Raw genomic sequence first — 18,804 nt, forward strand, 5'->3', positions numbered from 1 at the left:
AGCTGGACTGTAACAGCAGACTGGTTGTGCTTGTTGGTCCTGCTGTTTTTAAGAAGTTACTGATATGATGAATTCCTGTGGTCCAAATGCATTTTAAATCAGCTTCTAAAAGAAACATGCAAATATACACTGCGTTATAAAGAAAAAATTGGACTATCCCACTTAAACCAAATCAAAAAATCCAATCCTTATAGGTATATTTTGCTTTTTAATATTTTCATTTCCATTCAATACACCTGGAGTTTCATTTTCCTTATGCTTGTTATTCAGCAGCCTCACATCCAGCATTTCTAACTCCTGCCATCTACCCCCATTGGGCACCCTGTAGAGGTTTCTGATGCTCTGTTGGGGATAAGCCTCTTTCACCTGAAATTTTGGATATTTGTGTGGCAGATGTTCCTTTTGGGTTAGTTCTCTAGCACTTACTTGAGTGACTGGAGAGAAACAGGGATTTCCAAATGCCTGCCTTAGGATAAAACAGATCCCACTTCACAACTCCTCTGTCTGTTGTCTCTAAATAGAGACAGAAAAAATTAGTTCAAATTTAAATTTCTCTGAATTGTAGCTATCTAAAAATTAATGTGAAAGGAATTACTTCCCTATGGATTTGGATTTATGGTCTTTTGCAGGTGTTTCTCCTTCAGCTGGAAGGCGAGAAACACTGGCGGCTCTATAAACCAAGGGTGCCTTTAGCTCGGGAATATGATGTGGAATCAGAAGATAGGATTGGGAATCCCACACATGAGTTCATATTAAAGGTATGAGAATTTCATTGCCTTAGGTGGTCTGGGCTGTGATTGCCAGAAAAGTTAAAAGTGGTCCATTTCTTGAAGACAGTGATTGTGGCTGTGAAACTGAGGGGAGGGTTTGCACACTGCGAGCACGAGAAATTTGGGTGATAGTTGTCTGTATCCTTTTTTAAAGGTATCCTTTGCTTCTAGTATTTAAATAATGGGCCAAAACCCCCAGTTATTTCTGTAAATTGACTAGTACTCTCCAGGTTGGGCACCCTGACTCCTAGGTCATGTTTGTGGAGTTGTGTGCAGAAAAAACACTGGGTTTGTGTATGGTTCTAAAACATTTTTATGCTTTTACATGCTGCCTGTAATGCCTCAGGCTAATCCTTCTGTGCACTGAGACTTACTGCTGCACTGAACATTGTCACTGTTCTGGTAATGAGATTTAAATATTTATCCTTGGCTGATAAAGAGAAGCATGAACCAAACCCCATATAAACTTGCTGTATTAATTGCTCTTCCTTTTTCCAAACCTGAAATTCAAGTGTTTGGTTGGTGGTTGATTTTTGGAATAAAAGGAACATTTCATGAAGATTACTGAGTGTCAGCAGGGAATCTGGTGCTTGTCCTGTTCTGTTTGACCTGCTTTTGAAGTGTTACTTGTCCAGCTGGTGGTGCTGCTCCATGTTGGAATCCTCAGGAGTTTCTCTGCCTTTTGGCCTGTTAGGGAGCCTCTCTCTGCTCTTCTCAGTGTCCAGAGCTGCATTTGGGTGTAGGTGTTTTAGGAATAGTGTGACATGTTGGATGGTGTAGGTGTTTTAGGAATAGTGTGACCCATTGGGTGGGATGCTGACATCATGAGCTGTGTTGTTTGACAGAGGGGAATATTCAGTCGTCATCGTGTACTGGGTAATGCAAAGTCTAGTAAATTACAGTTCCCTTTTTCATTTCTGGAATATTTGGGACCAGACTTCAGTGCCTTTCATTTTTATGGAATAATGATGGGCTTAAAAGTTATCCAAGTTTTTAATTTATTTTTCTTCTGTTTGCTGTTGTTCACTTCCTGTGACCCATTTCTTCTGGGTGGCTGGTGTCAAAGTTTGGTTGTCTCTTTGTGGCTGCCTCTGAGAGGGATGCTGTTGTTTGACTCTATTTTCTCCCTAAACATCTTTCTAGAATATTTCCTTTCTCCATCTTTCAAATGAAGAGAATTCAGAATACTCTTGGTTGGTGTAGTCCCCACTCTGGTAAGGAAGGCAGTTTTCTTTGACTGTGCTGTCCAACTCTATAGGTGTTTACAGGACAAGCCATAAATAAACTTTTATTTCCTTCTTGGAGGCAATTTTATGATTACCATTTTTATAGAACATTTGGCTTTTCTCGTGGAATACTAGCCTTTTCTTTTGATGTGATCTGACCAAATCCCCATTTCACTGCTCCTCTGCCAGCCCACTGTGTTGCCAGCAGGTCCATCTCAGCTGCTTCTTTGTCCTCTTCCTGCAGCTCAGTGGGAGTCTGTGTGTTCTGTGATGTTAAAAAGCTTGTTTCACGTTTTCAGTAAATATTGACAGCAGGTTGGAAAGTTTAAGGTTCTGAATTTCTGGGTTGGTGTTCTTTATGTTATTAAAGTGTACATTGCAGGACTGCTCCATTTTGTGATTCTAAAGGGTATATATTGTCAGACTGTCTGCTCAGAGAGTATTTTCTCTGACTGCAATAAGGTTTGACCTGGTGCCCTAAATATATCAATTTTCTTGCAGCCAGGTGACTTACTGTACTTCCCAAGAGGGACCATCCACCAAGCTGACACTCCTCTTGGGTCCTCCCATTCCACACACGTGACCATCAGTACCTACCAAAACAAGTAATTATTCTTTATCTTTTGTTTTGTGTGGCTTTCCTCTGCCAAGTGATGTGTGTGAGTAGTACAGACCTGAGATGTGGTGAAGTTTTGGGGCTTGGGGGAAGGAGGGGAGCAAGAAGACTGTTGTTGTTTGAAGCAGCCTGTTTGAGAGGTTTTCATGCAGCAAGCTTGATTGCTTTTTAATTGCTTATTTTATTATTTACCAGCTGTAGGCTTTAATGTAGAAAATGCTACAACTGCAAACTCACTTCTATATTTAAAAAAATCTCTCATCAGTAGCTGAAGTCACTGTTCATTTCATAGCTCAGATAAAGAGTCATGAGTTACTCCTTTCATCATGTTTTCTCCTGTATTTGATAGTCACCTGCACTAATCTTCTGACAGATTTGCTGCCAATTCTTCCTTGCAAACATTTTCTGCTTATCTGTGTTATTTTTTATCTCCTACCCCATGTATGCAAGTCAGAATTCTTATGACACACTCCCAGTCCTTGTGCCCACACTGTTACCACACAGGGAAATGTTCTTGCCAACCTGATCAGCCTCCCAGATGCTGGGTTTGGAGCCATTGGTCTGAGTTAGGAATTAGGAAGGGCAGAACAAGTTTGGGCATATTCTAGATAACTGTGAGATGAATCTCTAACCACCAGCTGTGCCATTCTGGAAGCCAGGATGGGTTGGTAACTCTTCATCTGGCCACTCCTCCAACATGGAGAGAGGGTTAAGAGGAAGCTGCTCAAAGGTGTCAGTCTTCTTAAAAGTTGGGTTCAGATTATTTCAATTTACACATGTGTTCTTTTATTCAGAAGGTAAAAAAAAACTAACCCCCAAAAACAGGAGAGGGAAAGGAAAAGCTGCTCTTCTTCCAAGGTTAAAAAGTGGAGTCATGCCCCGTTAAGGCTGTTGGTAATGAAGTGCTGACATCCTGCCTCTGCACCTCCTGTCAGCAAGTGCAGGGAAAACAAGCAGGAGTCCTGGTGCAGGCTGGTGTTCTGACTTGTAGATGGAAGTATGATCTGGAAACATTTCCTTGGCAAATTGAAGAGAAATCCTTGAAAGCAGCTGTGGAGGAAGTGCTGGTGGAGGTGGCACTTCCAGGTATTTTCAGGTTTGTCTGGGCCAGATCCCAGCAGGAGAGAAGTGTGCACATGCGGGATAAGCAGGGCAGTTTGGAAAAGCAGTCCCTTCACAGCCCGGCTCCCCCCAGCCCCCTTTGGGGGTGACCCCCCGCCCCTCGCGCTCCCTTTGGGGTCCCCCCCGCTCTTTCCCCCCCGCCGCTTTCCCGCCGTGCCCGCCCCGCTCACCCGACAGGGCGGGGCCGGCAGGGACGGGGCGGGGACGGGCCGAGCGCTGATTGGCTGCGGCGGGGGCTCGAGAGGCGGGGCGTGCGCAGAGCGCCATGTTGTCTGCGGGGCAGCGGTAGCGGCGGCGGTGAGGCTGCGTTCGGAGAGCGCGATTCTGGGGATCCGCTCGGGGCTGCGGGGAGCGCGGCTGTGGGTGGAAAGGCTGGAGGGCTCGGGAGGGTTTAGCCGAGGGGTTCGGGGGTTCCCGAGGGTCAGAGCGCGGGGCCTGGAACCCGCGTGGGGAGGGTGGGGCTGTCCCAGCGCCCTGGCTGCACTGCGCAGGCGCGCCGGCGTTACCCGCCGGCATTACCCGCGACCCGCCATTACCCTTCCCGCCACAGCGCCCCCTGCCGGCCCGGCGGACCGACCCCAGGGAAAGGGGATCCCAATGCCCCCCCCGAACCCCAGAGACCCCCAACACGCAGCACACAGAGACCCCAAAGGGACTGGGGCCCGGGGGTCCCCTAAAGCCCAGCAGTGGGGTTCAGGGGATCTCCCAGCCCCCAGGGGAAGGAGTCCTGGGGGTGCCCCCCAGAGTCCAGGGGGGAGATGTACCGCATCCGGGTAAGGGAATCCCAGTGCCCCTCAGTACGGCCCAGTAACTCCCTCAGTGACCAGCCAGTGTGTCCCAGTGACCTCCCACTGCCCCCCAGTATGGCCCAGTGATGTTCCAGTGAGCACCAGTAACGCCTAGTATGGCCCAGTAACCTGCCAGTGTCTCTCCCTGTGTCCTGATAATCCCCCAGTAACTCCCAAGTCCCTCCCAGTGCCCTCCCAGGATCCCTCAGTAACCCTCTAGTCCCTCCCAGTGCCCTCTGGTTCCCCCCAGTGTGTCCCAGTATCCTCCAGTAATCACCCAGTGCCCCCCAAAGCCCCCCAACTGTCCCCAACGTGTCTGCAGATGCCCTTGGCCTTTCTGTGAGCGTGTGGGGGGGCATTTTTGAGGTCAAAGGGTCCAGGGGGGGCTCCTGGGGTGAGATGGAGGGTTGGGGACATCAGGGATGGGGCTTGGGGCCAGTGGAATTGGGGGTGTCAAGGGGGGAATAATGGCAGTGGGGAGGCCCTGGGGACACTGGAGACACCAGGCTTGTCTTGGAGTGTCAGGGGGGAATTAGGAACACCAAGAGGGTCTTGAGGACACCGGGGAGGTCTCAGGACTCAGCTGCTCTTGGTGCAGCCCCTCATCTCCTCCCCAGACCTCTTTAACCTCCCCATATGTCCCTTAACCTTCATTTTTCCTTTAGTCCCCTCCCCCCACAGATCCCTTTGATGCCCCAATGCCCCCAAAAGCTGTTTTAACTCCCCCAAATACACCCAAAGACCCCTAAACGCCACCAAATCCCCATCCAAACCCCCAGATCCCTTCAAATCTCCCCCAGCCCCCCCCTGAAATCCATTCCAAACTCCCCAAAGAGGGATCACCTGGCACCCTGGGACAGGAACACAGTGGGCTGTACTGGGGGCACTGGGCTGTACTGGGAGTGCACTGAGGGGGCTCAGGTGTCCCAGGACAACGTGGTCCAGCTTCAGGAGAGCTCTGGGGAGCAGTGAGGAGGTACTGGTCTGTCCTGGTCTGTACTGGTCTGTACTGGTCTGTACCCCCAATCTCCAAAGCCCCTCCCCAGCTCCCCCAGGACCCTCCTGGACCCCAAAGCCCCCCAGGCCCTCCCAGGCCCCTGATTTGGTCCTGCTGCCCCTTGAGCATCTGCAGCTGCTGCAGAACCAGGCATTTCATCAGCAAATGTGCAGGTGACACCAAGCTGGGGGTGTGTTGATGTGCTGGAAGGCAGGAGGGCTCTGCAGAGGGACCTGGCCCAGCTGGATCCATGGGCTGATTGCAAGGGGATGAGGTTCCAGCAGGCCAAGGGCCGGGTCCTGCCCTTTGGCCACAAAAAGCCCCGTCAGCCCCCCGGGCTGGGGCCAGAGTGTCTGGAGAGCAGGCAGGCAGAAAGGGAGCTGGGAGTGTGGATGGACAGGAAGCTGAAGAGGAGGCAGAGTGTGGCCAGGTGGCCAAGAGGGCCAATGGCTAGTGTCCTGTGTGAGGAAGAGTGTGTCAGCAGGAGCAGGGAAGTGATTGTTGGGCTGGAGTGAGCGCTGGTGAGGCCACCCCTGGAGTGCTGTGTCCAGCTCTGGGCCCCTGAGCTGAGGAAGGCCCTGGAGGGGCTGGAGCAGGTGCAGAGAAGAGCAGCGAGGCTGGGGAAGGGAGTGGAGCACAAGTGGTGTGAGGAGAGGCTGAGGGAGCTGGGGGTGTTGAGGCTGGAGAAGAGGAGGCTCAGGGGAGACCTCCTGACTGTCTGCAAGTCCCTGCCAGGAGGTTGGAGCCAGGTGGGGGTGGGGCTGTTGTGCCAGGAAGCAGCAGTAGGACAAGAGGGCTGGGTCTTGAGCTGTGCCAGGGGAGGTTTAGGTTGGATATTAGGAAGCAATTTTTTCCCAAGAGTGTAATCAGGCCTTGGAATGGTCTGGGCAGGGAGGGGTTGGAGTCAGTGTCCCTGGAGGTGTTGAAGGTGAGAGTGGATGTGGCATCAGTGCCATGGTCTGGGAAGCATGGCGGGGTTGGATCCAGAGTTGGACTTGATGATCTCGGAGGTCTTTTCCAACATGGCTGATTCTGTGATTCTGTGATTGCCATTCCTATGGCAGCACATGCTTGAGGCTCTATCCCCAGGGGGATAGAGATGTCTGTCCATATCTATCTCCAAGGTTAGTCTGTAAATGTGTGGTGTTAGCAAAGCAGACTGAGTTCTGGGCTGGTTGTAGAAGGAGAAAAAAGCCCAGAGGCCAGTGCAAGCAGGCAGCCCTGAGCTTGCCCATGATGTCCCCTCCCTGCAGGTTCCTGTCCTCGAGCCCAGGCCCTGAGGTGAGGCTGAGAAGTGGCGCGGAGGTGAGCCCAGAGCTGTCCCTGAGGTGAGGCTGAGAATAAGTGCAAGGCAGAGGTGCTGCTGAGGAAGGAGAGCCCTGTGGTGGGGAAAAGAAGAAGCTGTGTGTGCCCATCCCCGAGCAGGTGCTGTGTCCATCCCCTGTGTGCCAGGTGAGCTGGGGCTTTGCTGCAGAGCTGCGGGCGCTGATTTGAGCGTCTCCAAGTGCTGAGATGGTGGGCACCCAGGAACACCAACTGTGCCTGGCCACGGAGCCTGCAAGGAGGAGCAGAGACAGCGGTGGCAGTGTGGGGGGCCAGGTTGTCCCTGTGCCTTGCCCTGCAGGCCCTGTCTGTCCCTGCTGGGCCCCTGTCCATCCCCATCAGGTCCCTGCCCGTCCCCCCCGGGCTGAGCTCCCCCCAGGAAGTGCCGTGGAGCTGAAGCTGCTGCCATCCCCCCCCTGCAGCCGCTGCCCCAGCCAAGGGAGCAGCAAAGGCAGGGCCAGGAGCAGAGGCAGCAGCAGGGGAGCCCTGGGGGGGCCGGGAAGCTCTTGTGTGGGTCAGGAAAGAGGCGCTGGGCACGAGGCCGGGGCTGTGCTGAGCAGGCCCAGCCCTCACATCCCCCCAGCCAACGCCGGCTGCCCGGGGGGCTTGGGTGGGACCCTCAGCCCGTGTGCCCCACACTGAGCTGGCAGAGAGAGAGCCAAGGGACAGGGTATTCTATCCTCCATTTTGTTTCAGTCTCTACCTTCTGCCCTTCCTGCCGCTGTCGGGTGAGCGGAGCGGCCACGATGGGAAAGGGGCGAGAGAAGCGAAAAAAGCAGGTGGGACCCCCAAAGGGAGCATGAGTCACCCAAAGGGTGATGAGTCACCCCCAAAGGGAGCTGGGTGGAGCCAGGGTTTGGGGGACCAATGAGAAAAGGCTGGGAGAGGGGGGCTAATGGGTGGGGGGAGAGCAGGAGCGGGGTTTCCATGGGGGAGCATTGGTGTCCCTATGCCTTGAGCCCTGGAAAGTGGGGGAGGCTGGAGAGAGGGGGGAGCTGCAAGAGCTCCAAGAGCCTGGAGAAAGGGGGGAGCTCGGGCCCCCTGTGCCGAGCCAGCGTTCGGGGCCGTGCTGTTGGTGCCAAATTGCCCCTGGTCAGGCTGAACCCAGAGCCCGCCCACGTGTCAGGGGGCCTGATCCGCTCCCTGCTCTCGTTGCCCTGAGGAAGTTTCTGGTGTCCCCCCACCTGTGGGGCTGTTTGGTTGCCTTGGGCACAGCCGGCCCTTGTGCAAGCCCTTGGTGGCTCTTGGGGGTGGGCAGGAGGTGTTTTTTGGGGGTGCTGGGCTGGGTTGGTGGCAGAGCCCCGGCAGTGGGTGGGGGGATGCGGGTTCCCCCCCCATGGTGGGGGTTGGTGTTGCTGGGTCAGGCCCCGCCGGCTCCATTGTCAGCCCGGTGCCAGCGGGGGGGACACAGCGGGTTTGGGGCCCCCCGGGAGTGCCGGGGGTGGGTGTGGAGCCCGGGAGCTGCCGAGTGTGGAGGGCGGAGCGGGGAGATGCCGGAGCTGGGGGACCCCCGGCAGCCTGGAGGGGGGAACACGGAGAGGAAGGAGCCCCGGGACCCCTGGGAGCCTGAAACGAGGGGCGCGGAGAAGGGGAAGCCTGGACAGTGGGGACACCTGGGATCCTCAGGACAATGAATTGGAGACCTAGAGAGGAGGAATGTCTGGGAACGCGACACCGCGAAGGTGAGAGTCAGAGGAGAAGGGACCCTTGGGACCCCCAACACTCCCAGCATCCCTGAGTGGGACCCCCAGCATCTCAGACAGGGGAGACCCTCTGAACCCCAGAGGGAGAGACCATCGAGGGGGAACTCCTGTGAGAGTTTTTTGCTGAATCTTGATATTTTAGAGTAATTTTTAGCTGAATCTCAATTTTTTGCCGTTTGGGTGGGGTTATCTCGCGCTTTGTGAGGATTTTTTTGCTTGAATCTCGGTTGTTTGGGTCTTTCTGGGCTGAATCTTGGTGGTTTGGAGGTTTTTATGGACACAGGATGCCCAGTGAGTTCTAGAGATGGACTTGGGCAGGAGGAACCCCCAAGCCAACACACTCAGCCCTTGTTTTCCCCCCCATCAGGATTTGTCCTTCCCAAAGCTTGGGCGGATGGAGGAGGAGGCTGCGAGGAAGAGGAAGATGCCTTGGGCCCCCCAGGCAGGTGAGGAGGAAGTCAGTGTCCCTTTGGGCGGGTGTTGTGCTGGCTCTGTCAGCCGAGCATGGCCCCGGCTGCAGGACAACCCCGCTGGCGCCGCCGTCCTGCCGGGGCCGGAGTTGGGGGGATGTCCTTGGCCTTCCCTGTGGGCCGGAGGCAAATCCCCTGCCTGTCCTTCTTGCTTCCTGCCCCAGGCCCCGAGCTGAGGATGGAGAGCCCGGAGGACAAATCCCCCCGTGAGACCCTGGTGGGAGAGGCCGTTTTGAAGGGCTCCCCGGCGCAGGAAGGCAGCGGGGAGGAAAAGGGCCGGAGATCCCCCCGCAGGAGGGGCTCCAAAGCCATCCCAGGGTGCTCTGAGGAGGAAACAGCCAACCTGTGCCGGGAAGACGACCGGAGCTTGAGGGGGAGCTCTGAGTTGGTGGTCCCTGAGCAGCCTCCCAGCAGGGAGAAGCCCTTCAGGTGCTTGGAATGTGGGAAGAGCTTCAGTCAGAGCTTCAGCCTGCTCCAACACCAGCACATCCACACTGGGGAACGGCCCTACACATGTGGTAAATGTGGGAAGAGCTTCAGGTGTAGCTCCAACCTCTTCACCCACCAGCAGATCCACACTGGGGAACGGCCCTACTCATGTGGGGAATGTGGGAAGAGCTTCCGCCGGAGCTCCCACCTCCGCACCCACCAGCGCAGTCACACTGGGGAACGGCCTTTTTCTTGTAGGGAATGTGGGAAGAGCTTCAACCAAAAGTCCCACCTCCATTCCCACCAGCACATCCACACCAGGGCATGTCCCTATACCTGTGGGGAATGTGGGGATAGCTTCAGGAAGAGCTCCCACCTCCTGACCCACCAGCGTATGCACACTGGGGAACGGCCCTACACGTGTGGGGAATGTGGGAAGAGTTTCAGCCGCAGCTCCACCCTCCACTCCCACAAGCACATCCACACTGGGGAACTACCCTACACGTGTGGGGAATGTGGGAAGAGCTTCAACTACAGCTCCAGCCTCCGGACCCACCATCTTATCCACACCAGAGAACGGCCCTACAAGTGCTCGGAATGTGGGAAGAGGTTTCAGACCAGCGGGAATCTCCTCGTGCATGAGCGGACGCACAGGGATGAGAGGCCCTTCCGCTGCACCGACTGCGGGAAGGGCTTCAAGCGGAACTCCCATCTCATCACCCACTAGCGCATCCACACTGGGGAGAGGCCCTACAAGTGTGGGGAGTGTGGGAAGAGCTTCACCCAGAGCTGTCACTTGACCTCGCACCAACGGACCCACCAGTAAGAGAAGCCCTACCAGTGCCCCGACTACGGGAAGAGTTTCGGCCGCTGCTTCCACCCCGAATGAAGCCCCTGATGGTGAGGCAACCCCTGGAGTCCAGTGACTGTCAGTTCATCCCTTTTGACCACTTGACTAGTCAGCTTGACTAGAATTGCTTCAACAATTGCTTTAGGGTAGAGCACTGTCCTGTCTTATCCTGTACTCCTGGTAGTTTTAGTGTGTATATTGTGCAGTAAATAATTCTGATAAGATCTTTTGTCTGATCATTTGTAACCCTAAATAATTCAATTCTATCAATAGATCTGATTTGCCATCATTAAAACCTGGGGGACCTAAATGGTTCAGTCACACCTCTGTAATTCCGCTAAACTGAAAGTGTTGGCATAACCCAAGGCTGAGATTGGATCCAGCAGCCCCCAACACCCCACAGGAAGTTGGGAGCTCAGGGGGCCATCGCCCTTTCCTAGCCCCTCTGTGCTCAAAGACCCTCATAGGACCATCTGACCCACCAGACCACCCCCCCTTTTCCATGCTTCTCCCTCTTCCTTTCACTTTTCCAAAGTCCCCTCAATCCCCACCCCCACCCCCGGATTATTCTGGGGGTCCCAACCCCCATTTTTCCCTCGTCTCACATCTTCCACTTCATCCCCTCAATCCCCAGCTTCCTCCAACTCAGTTTGGGGTCCCACCACCCCAAAAAAAGGGGTTAGGTGGGATCCTGGGTGGGCTCTGAGTATGTTTGTGGGGTTCTCCAGGGCCTGCGTGCAGGTTTAGGGGGGTCCCAGCACCTTTTGGGGTGAGCTTGGTGCCTTTTAAGGGGCAGGTGCCCCACCAAGACCCTCCCAGAGTGGGTTGACACAGGGGGAACACAGGGGGGTTCCCATTCCCGATCCATCCTGGGGCCGCTTCTGCCCCCCCCAAACTCAGCTCCACCCCTTGGGATTTCCCCAAGCCCCTCCCCCACTGCCCCCCAGTAACCGGGACTGGAGAGAACTGGGAAGCTTTACTGGGATCACTGGGAGCAGCCGGGCACAGGCAGAGTGGCAGCAGGGGAGGGGGGGACACACGACCCCCCCAAAATCCTCACAGGGACAGGAGGGGTCCAGGCTGGGCCCAAGGCCCCGGGGAGGGGCTGCGGCCGCCGGCGGCTCAGGAGCTCTGTGGGGAGAGAAAAGGGGGTGACACCGGGGTGGGGGGACAGGGGGGACACCGGGATACACCGAGACCCCGACTGGATCCAGTGGGACCAGAACTGGGGCAACGGGGATCATACTGGGAGCACCTGGCAGCATGTTGGAGGCAACTGGGATATAGTGGGAGTGACTGGAACCACAGTAGGGGTGACTGGGAGCAACTGGAACCACACTGGGGGCAACTGGGATCCTACTGGGAGCAGCTGGGCCCCTACTGGGGTCATACTGGGAGTGACTGCAATAATCCTGGGAGTGTGTGAGAGGGACTGCAGCCATACTGGGGATGACTGGGATCAAACTGGATTTGTACTGGAAGTGTCTGGAAGTCACTGGTATCATACTGGTGGCAACTGTGATTGTACTGGGATCATACTGGATCTGACTAGGATCATACTGGGAGCAACTGGTTCTATGCTAGGGGCAACTGGGAGCTACTAGGATCCCACTGGGAGGAACTAGGAGCAACTGGGACCATGCTGGGCACAACTGGGATCATATTGGGAGCAACTGGGCCCACATTGAAGGTGGCTGAGGTCATACTGGGAGTGACTGGGAGCATTCTGAGGGCAGTTGGGACCATGTTGGCGCAACTGGGATATACTGGGAGCAAGTGGGATCACACTGGAAGTGATTGGGATCATACTGGGAGCAATTAGGACCCCACTGGGGGTGACTGGGAGTGGCTGCGAGCAACTGGGATCATGCTGGAAGCTACTGGGAGCAACTGGGAGTGAATGGGACCACACTGGGGGCAACTGTGATATACTAGGAGAGACCAGGAGTGACTGGGATTATATTGGGACTGCCTGGGAGTGTACTGGGACACACTGGGAGCATGCTGAGGTCAGCTGGGATATACTGGGAGAGACTGGGAGTGACAGGGATCCTACTGGGATGGACTGGAACTATAGTAGGGTGACTGGGAGCAAGTGGGACCCTGCTGGGGGCAAATGGCTTTATCCTGGGAGTGACAGGTAATGTCTGGGTTCATCCTGGGTGTGACTGCCACCATATAGGGGGTCGCTGGGATCATACTGGAGTCATACTGGGAGGGACTGGGAGCAACTGGGACCATGCAGGGGGTAACTTGAATCCTACTGGGAGAGAGTGGGATCATACTGGGACTGACTAGGAGCATGCTGGAGACAAGTGGGTTATACTGGGAGTGGCTGGGAGTGACTGGGATTATTCTGGGAGTGACTGGAACCATAGTAGGGGTGAATGGGAGCAACTGGAACCACACGGAGGGCAACTGGGATCCTACTGGGAGCAGCTGGGCCCCTGCTTTAGTCATACTGGGGTCGTACTGGGACTGACTGCAATAATACTGGGAGTGTGTGAGAGGGACTGCAGCCATACTGGGGATGAGTGGGATCAAACTGGCTTTGTACTGGAAGTGTCTGGAAGTTACTGGGATCATACTGGGGATGACTGGACTCATACTGGGATCATACTGGGAGCAACTGGGACCATGCAGGGGGCAAATGGCATCCTCCAGGGAGTGACTGGGAGTGACTGGGGCCATACTGGACTCAGAGTGGGAGTCCCTGAGAGTGAAAGGAACCATCCTGGGGGTGACTGGGAGCAACTGGGACCACCTTGGGGGCAACTGGGATCCTATTGGGAGTGACTGGCAGTGACTGGGATCATAGTGGGAGTGACCAGCACCATACTGGAATCATAGTGGGAGTGACTGTAAGGGAGCAGGATCAAATTGGGAGTGACTGGAACTACGCAGGGGGGAACTGGGAGCCAGTGGGGCCATGCTGGAAGCCAACTGGGAACATCCCTGGAGCAACTGGGATCATGCTGGAAGCAACTGGGAGTAAGTGGGAGTGACAGGGTGCATGCTGGAGGCAACTGGCATAAACTGGGAGTGACCAGGATCATCCTGATGGAAACTGGAACCATCCTGGGGCAAGTGGAAGTAACTGGGTGTGACTACGAGCATGCTGAGGGCAACTGGGATATACTGGGAGTGTCTGCAACCATCCTGGGGGTGACTGGGACCACGCTGGGAGCGACTTGGACCATGCTGGGGGCAACTGGGAGGAACTGGGAGTGAATGGATCTACAGTGGGACAACTGGGATTGACTGGGACCATACTGGGGGAAGACTGGGATCATACTTGGATTGACTGGATCTATGCTGGAGGCAACTGGGACAAACTGGGACTATGCAGGAGGCAACTGCAATCGTACTGGGATCATAATGGGATCAGACCAGGATCATAATGGGAGCAACTGGGTCTGTGCTAGGGGCAACTAGGAGCAACTGGGATCACACTGGGAGGAACTGGGAGCTACTGGGACCCTCCTGGGGACAACTGGGATCATACTGGGAGCAACTGGGCTCACAGTGAAGGTGGCTGGAGTCATACTGGGAGTGACTGGGAGCATTCTGAGGGCAGCTGGGACCATGTTGGCACAACTCATCACTGGTTGCCAAAGTCATCACATACCTAAAATAAACCTGAAACTCTGCTTTTCAGTTAACCTGCTGTCTTGGAGTCAAATTATCAGGCAATGCAATTACAAACTACTAGAAGAGGATCAAAACTGCATTCAGTAGGTGTGTTTTGGAAAAAAAATCCTAAAATTTCCTGGTGTTGCCAATCAAAACAGCTGTTTAAATTACACTTTTATGAATCCCAAAAATCCAATGGGATTGAACAAGCTCTTGGTAGAAGACAACCTGCTGGCATATCTAAATTGTCTTTGGATTTGCTGCAACATTACAAAACAGACATTTACTTGGAACGGGCAAAATCAGCATGAAAAATCTAATAGACTAATATGGGAGTTGGTTGTTGTGAGGAAAACAAAGTTTCCTGGTCTTCAGCTGATATTGCCAAAATGACAAATTTAAGTATCAACAACAGTATCTCAGATGTGTTTTGGAGCTCAAGCCATCCATCAAAGTGTTTACTGGCAACAATGGGAACACTAATCCTGGTTTTCAATCAGAGAGTTTATTCATTGTTCTAACCAAACATACTTGGAGTTATATTTGGGTTTAATAGTGCTAAAAAGCCATACAGATTCTCTGCCAGTAAAATAAGGGACTGGGAAAAACACTGTGACCACTTCTCTCCCCACACCACCCAGTGGCAAACACAAGAGACCCATGTGTAGGCTTGTGTAGGTTGCACTGACAAATATTAATTAGGTATTTTACTTAGAGAGTCTCTTCACTGGGTAGCAAAATAAATCTTCTGGGAGGAAAATTCTGTGATTTTCCACAGAAATTTTTGTTGTCGGGTTCCAGTGACAATGCCTAATTAACATCCATTTATATCCCAACCATTACTGACCTTTCGCTGGACTTTGTTAACTACTGAGACAAATACTCAAGACCTCTGTGTTCATTTTTCACCGTTTAAAATTAGTTTACAACAGAAGGAGCTGCAAAAACATCCTACAGTTTTCTTCAAAAACTTTAAAGTCAAAGAAAGACTACGGAATTACAAGACAAATCTTAAAACTTTTTCTTCATCTTCTTTTCAGGCAGGCCAAGATTACAACAGTTGTAAAGTGTTCTGCCGTGTGTTCCCTCATCATTTCTTACTTGGTCATCTTGACCTTGTTTATCTGTCTGTCTGCACACACCTTTGGCAGCAACCCTACAGCAACCCTACAGCCCAAAAGAGACAGAACACTCTTCATCAGCAGAATCCATCCCAAGAGGGAATTGCCTCCCACCCTCCCACCTTCTGTATTGGACACAGAGACTGGTTTTCTTGCTCCTGCCCCTGCCTTGCCACAACTTGGCATGGCAGGAGTTAGCTGGTGAAATCAGAGAAGGGAAGTCCTCAGATGGCAATACTGAAACTGCCCAGGAGGATGTCAGCAGAGCCTGCCTTACATGACATTGTGTGTAACCGCTCATGGGATGAGCTTCTACACACAGGAAACAACCACAGGCACAGGTGTACACACGTACAAAGGTACAGGGCAGTGCCCAGGGAGGCTCTTGCACAGCTTCACACTGAAATACATGTGTGCATGTTGTAATGGTTTGAACTAGGTTTTCCCTCAGAGGCTGAGAAGTGGTAACCCCCAGGGGTGGTAACACTTGAGATTTGTCCAATCTGCGCTCCTGAAAAATGTAAACACACCACAAGCTGACTGGAAGAAGAAGGGTTGTAGTTTAGTTGTTTGCAGGAGAGGTGGCCATGTTGTAGAGCCACGAGGAAGGGGCTCGGAGCCCCTTGGAGGGCTCTGGCCCCCCCAGCCCCCGGTTGGGGGGACTGCAGAGACTTGGAACAGTCTTAGACTGGGCTAAGTGTCTGTAGTTATGCCGGGAGATGTTTCTGCATTGTGGGCAGCGACCGGCGAAGCAGCAGCCAACACTGACCAGAGAAACGGTGGCAGAGAGCCAGGACAGATAAGAACCGAACCGAAGAAGCAACAAAGACATGCAGCACCAGAGAAAGGACTCCTGGAAGGAGAGCCGAGGAAAAGAGAGTCAGCAGCAGAGTTACAGAGTTTTGGGGGTAAGAACTGACCCAGACCCCCCCAAACTCCTTTGAGACCTCCGAGAAAGGAGGAAGATGATAGACTCTTACTTGAAAGAGCCTTGGAGTGCTACAGCACTTGCAGAGAGGAGCTAAGAAGCTCAAAGCGTCCTGAAGCTTGACCGGGACGGAGAAGAAATGCGGGGGGAGTTGACCTTGGCCCCCCCGCTGCTGCTGACAAGCCTGGCAGCCTGAGACGGAGCACAGGAGCTCTGGTAGAACTCTTGAGGCAAAGGCTTGCAACTGAATGCTGCCCAAGATGTTCTGACTCAGGGGTGAACCCCTGAGGAAGGGACTTTCATGAAGATGCCCCTGCATTTCGTGATATACCTGTGGTGACGCGAGTCTGGTCCCTGCTGGCAGTCCACAGGTGAGGCCTTCGCTTGGACCGAAGGAGAGCCGAGGGGCTTGGAGACCCCCTTGTGTGTATTGAAAAGGGATCCAGCTACAACAATCCAGTTGCAACTCTGCATGGAAGACAGATGAGGAGAACCTGCTGCCTTAGAAGATACTGCTGTTCAGAGACTGGGAAGGGATCTGTCCTTCTTTCCCTCCTGGACTTCTATTTGGAGGGGAGAAGAGATCTGATCCATTGTAAATACTTATGTCATGGTAGAGATAGTTGTGATCATGTGTATAATGTACTATAATATGTATTTGTACAGTCTTTGTAATATATTCCCTTTTCCCCACTTTGAGTCTGGTGTGTTTTGTCTGGAAAAATCCATCCCACATTAGGTTGAGATGGGGAAGGGGGCTAGGACTAGGGAATTAGGATTTTGGAAAATCTCAAACCATGACACCTGTCCCATCTGAGCTCCAAAAAATCTTCCACACTTCTTTTCTCCAGCTAATAGGGACAGATCAAAGAACTTAAAAGCCTTGGAAGGAGGCCTGTCAGAAGTCTGCTAAAAGACTCTACAAGTTTGTCTGGCAGAAGGGTTGCTTCCCTGTGAGGAACGATAACATTGCTGAAGCTGTTCCACCTGCTCTCTCCAAAGGAGGCAATGGGAAGCCCCCTGCTCTGTCTGAGGCTGGAAGGAGCCTTGGCTTGGTGCTCCTGCAAAACTTGGAGCTCTCAAAGAAGAAAAGAGCATGGGCAAGGGGGCAAGGAGGAAAGGGGGTGGCAAACCGGGGGCACTCCGCTCCGGTCTGGGTAGAATAGGAAAGATGAAGGGTTGAGGTGAGAAGAGTGGTCTGGAAAAGGACAAGAAAGGAAAAAAGGAAAGAAACAAGAAAAGGCTGCAAGCTCTCATCCAGCCTCGGCACCATCCAGCTGCAGTGGACATTCAGAAGACCACATCTCAGGCATTGAAACCTCACTGGGACGATGTCAGCTAAACAGTGCCACACGGAAAGCAGGACTTCCTTGTTCCCTACCCAGTTCAGCCCATCTTGCTGTGAACTTCGCAAAGCAATTCCAACTCTTTTCATTTCAACTTTATTAGGTGCCATCAGAGCCCCAAAGAAACGCGCCCCAAAACAAAGCCTGCACGCCGAGTGCCAAAAACCTTAATCAGCTGCGATTAATGCCCAACCGGCAGAGCTGTTCCAAGAAAGTTTTCAGAGGCCGAGCCAGCCCATCCCGATGCGCTCCTCCCTGCGGGCGGCTGGGGCAGCGCTGCCCTGGGTCACTGCTCTGGCCGTGCAGGCGCCGAGATGCCGCAGGTCGGAGCAGGGGCAGGCTCAGCCCTCGCCGGGAGATGCGGAGCGGCGGGTTTGGAGCCCGGCGGGCGGGGCGGAGGTTTGTCCCGGCCTTGTCAGCGGCTCTGTGTCCCCGCCGCGCTTCTCGGGGCTGGGCAGCGGCTCCTCCCGGCGGCAGCTCCCGGCTCCTGCCGGCCCGGCCTGGGCTAAAGCGGGGCGGGACGGCAGCGAACCGAGCCGGGCGCCCGCCCATCCCCAGCCCGGGCCCGCCCCCGCGGCTCCTCCCCGCCCCGCACCACCCCACGCCCAGGTGTGCCCGAGCCCAGCCCAGCCCAGCCCATCCGAGCCCAGCCCAGCCCGGCCCAGCCCAGGCAATCCAGCTCTCCGTCTTCCACGACACCCCCGTCAGCTACGATGACTTGGTGGCCAACTGCACCTTGCCCTTGCAGCACCTCCTGTGCTCCGCCGGCCCCCGCGACAGCTTCGAAACTGCTTGTTCTGGAGGAGAAGCTGAGCCGGGCTCCTCTTGCAATGAATGAAGGCTCCCGAAGAGGACTGGTAGGGCTGGGGCTTTTCCTCGCATGCCTGTGTTGCAGCTGCGTGCTGTGTGTGTGTCTGCATGGACACAGGGCTGTTCCTTCCCGCAGCTCTTTGTGCCCCTCTGCTTTAGGTTGCCTTAGGCTGCTGTTGCAGCTGATGCGTTTGGGGAGCCGAAGAGCAAAAGGTCTCGGGTGCCGTAGCTGGAAGGTGCAGGCGCTGGAGCAGGGGCTGTGAAGTCTCTCTGCTTTGGAGACTACCAGAAGACTTGGAAGAGTTAACTTGTAAAGTACACCTACAAACTCAGACAAAGGTGTCCATTCCTCCTCTTGCTTAGCACACAGAGAGGTACGTGGAGACTGGGATAGCTGGGGTTGTGTTTCTGCTCAGCTCTCCACATGCTTGCACAAGAAGAGTTTGATGTGTGCATGTGAATTTCTCTGCCTTCTGAACAGAATGGCAGCACTAGTCTTGGGTCTGTTCCGTACACTCTTGTGCTGGGTGAACACAGTTTCACTCCGAGCTAGTTCTGGGTTATTGCCAAGACAATGTCACCTGCATGCAGCCCAGAGAAGCTCCTTTATGCCTTAATCCTGATGGTAAGGGAGAGAAAGAGTAGAGGCTCTAAAGTTGTGCCTTTGTTTCC

The 18,804-nt window shown here is 54.0% G+C and overlaps 1 pseudogene; it reads left to right on the forward strand.

The window, feature by feature from the left end:
- The first annotated feature begins 8,332 nt into the window (after window positions 1-8,332).
- LOC135404988 (zinc finger protein 239-like) lies at window positions 8,333-10,333 on the forward strand (annotated as a pseudogene).
- Window positions 10,334-18,804: the final 8,471 nt, after the last annotated feature.

This window comes from Pseudopipra pipra, chromosome W (genome assembly GCF_036250125.1).
Source record: "Pseudopipra pipra isolate bDixPip1 chromosome W, bDixPip1.hap1, whole genome shotgun sequence".
Taxonomy (NCBI): Eukaryota; Metazoa; Chordata; class Aves; order Passeriformes; family Pipridae; genus Pseudopipra; species Pseudopipra pipra.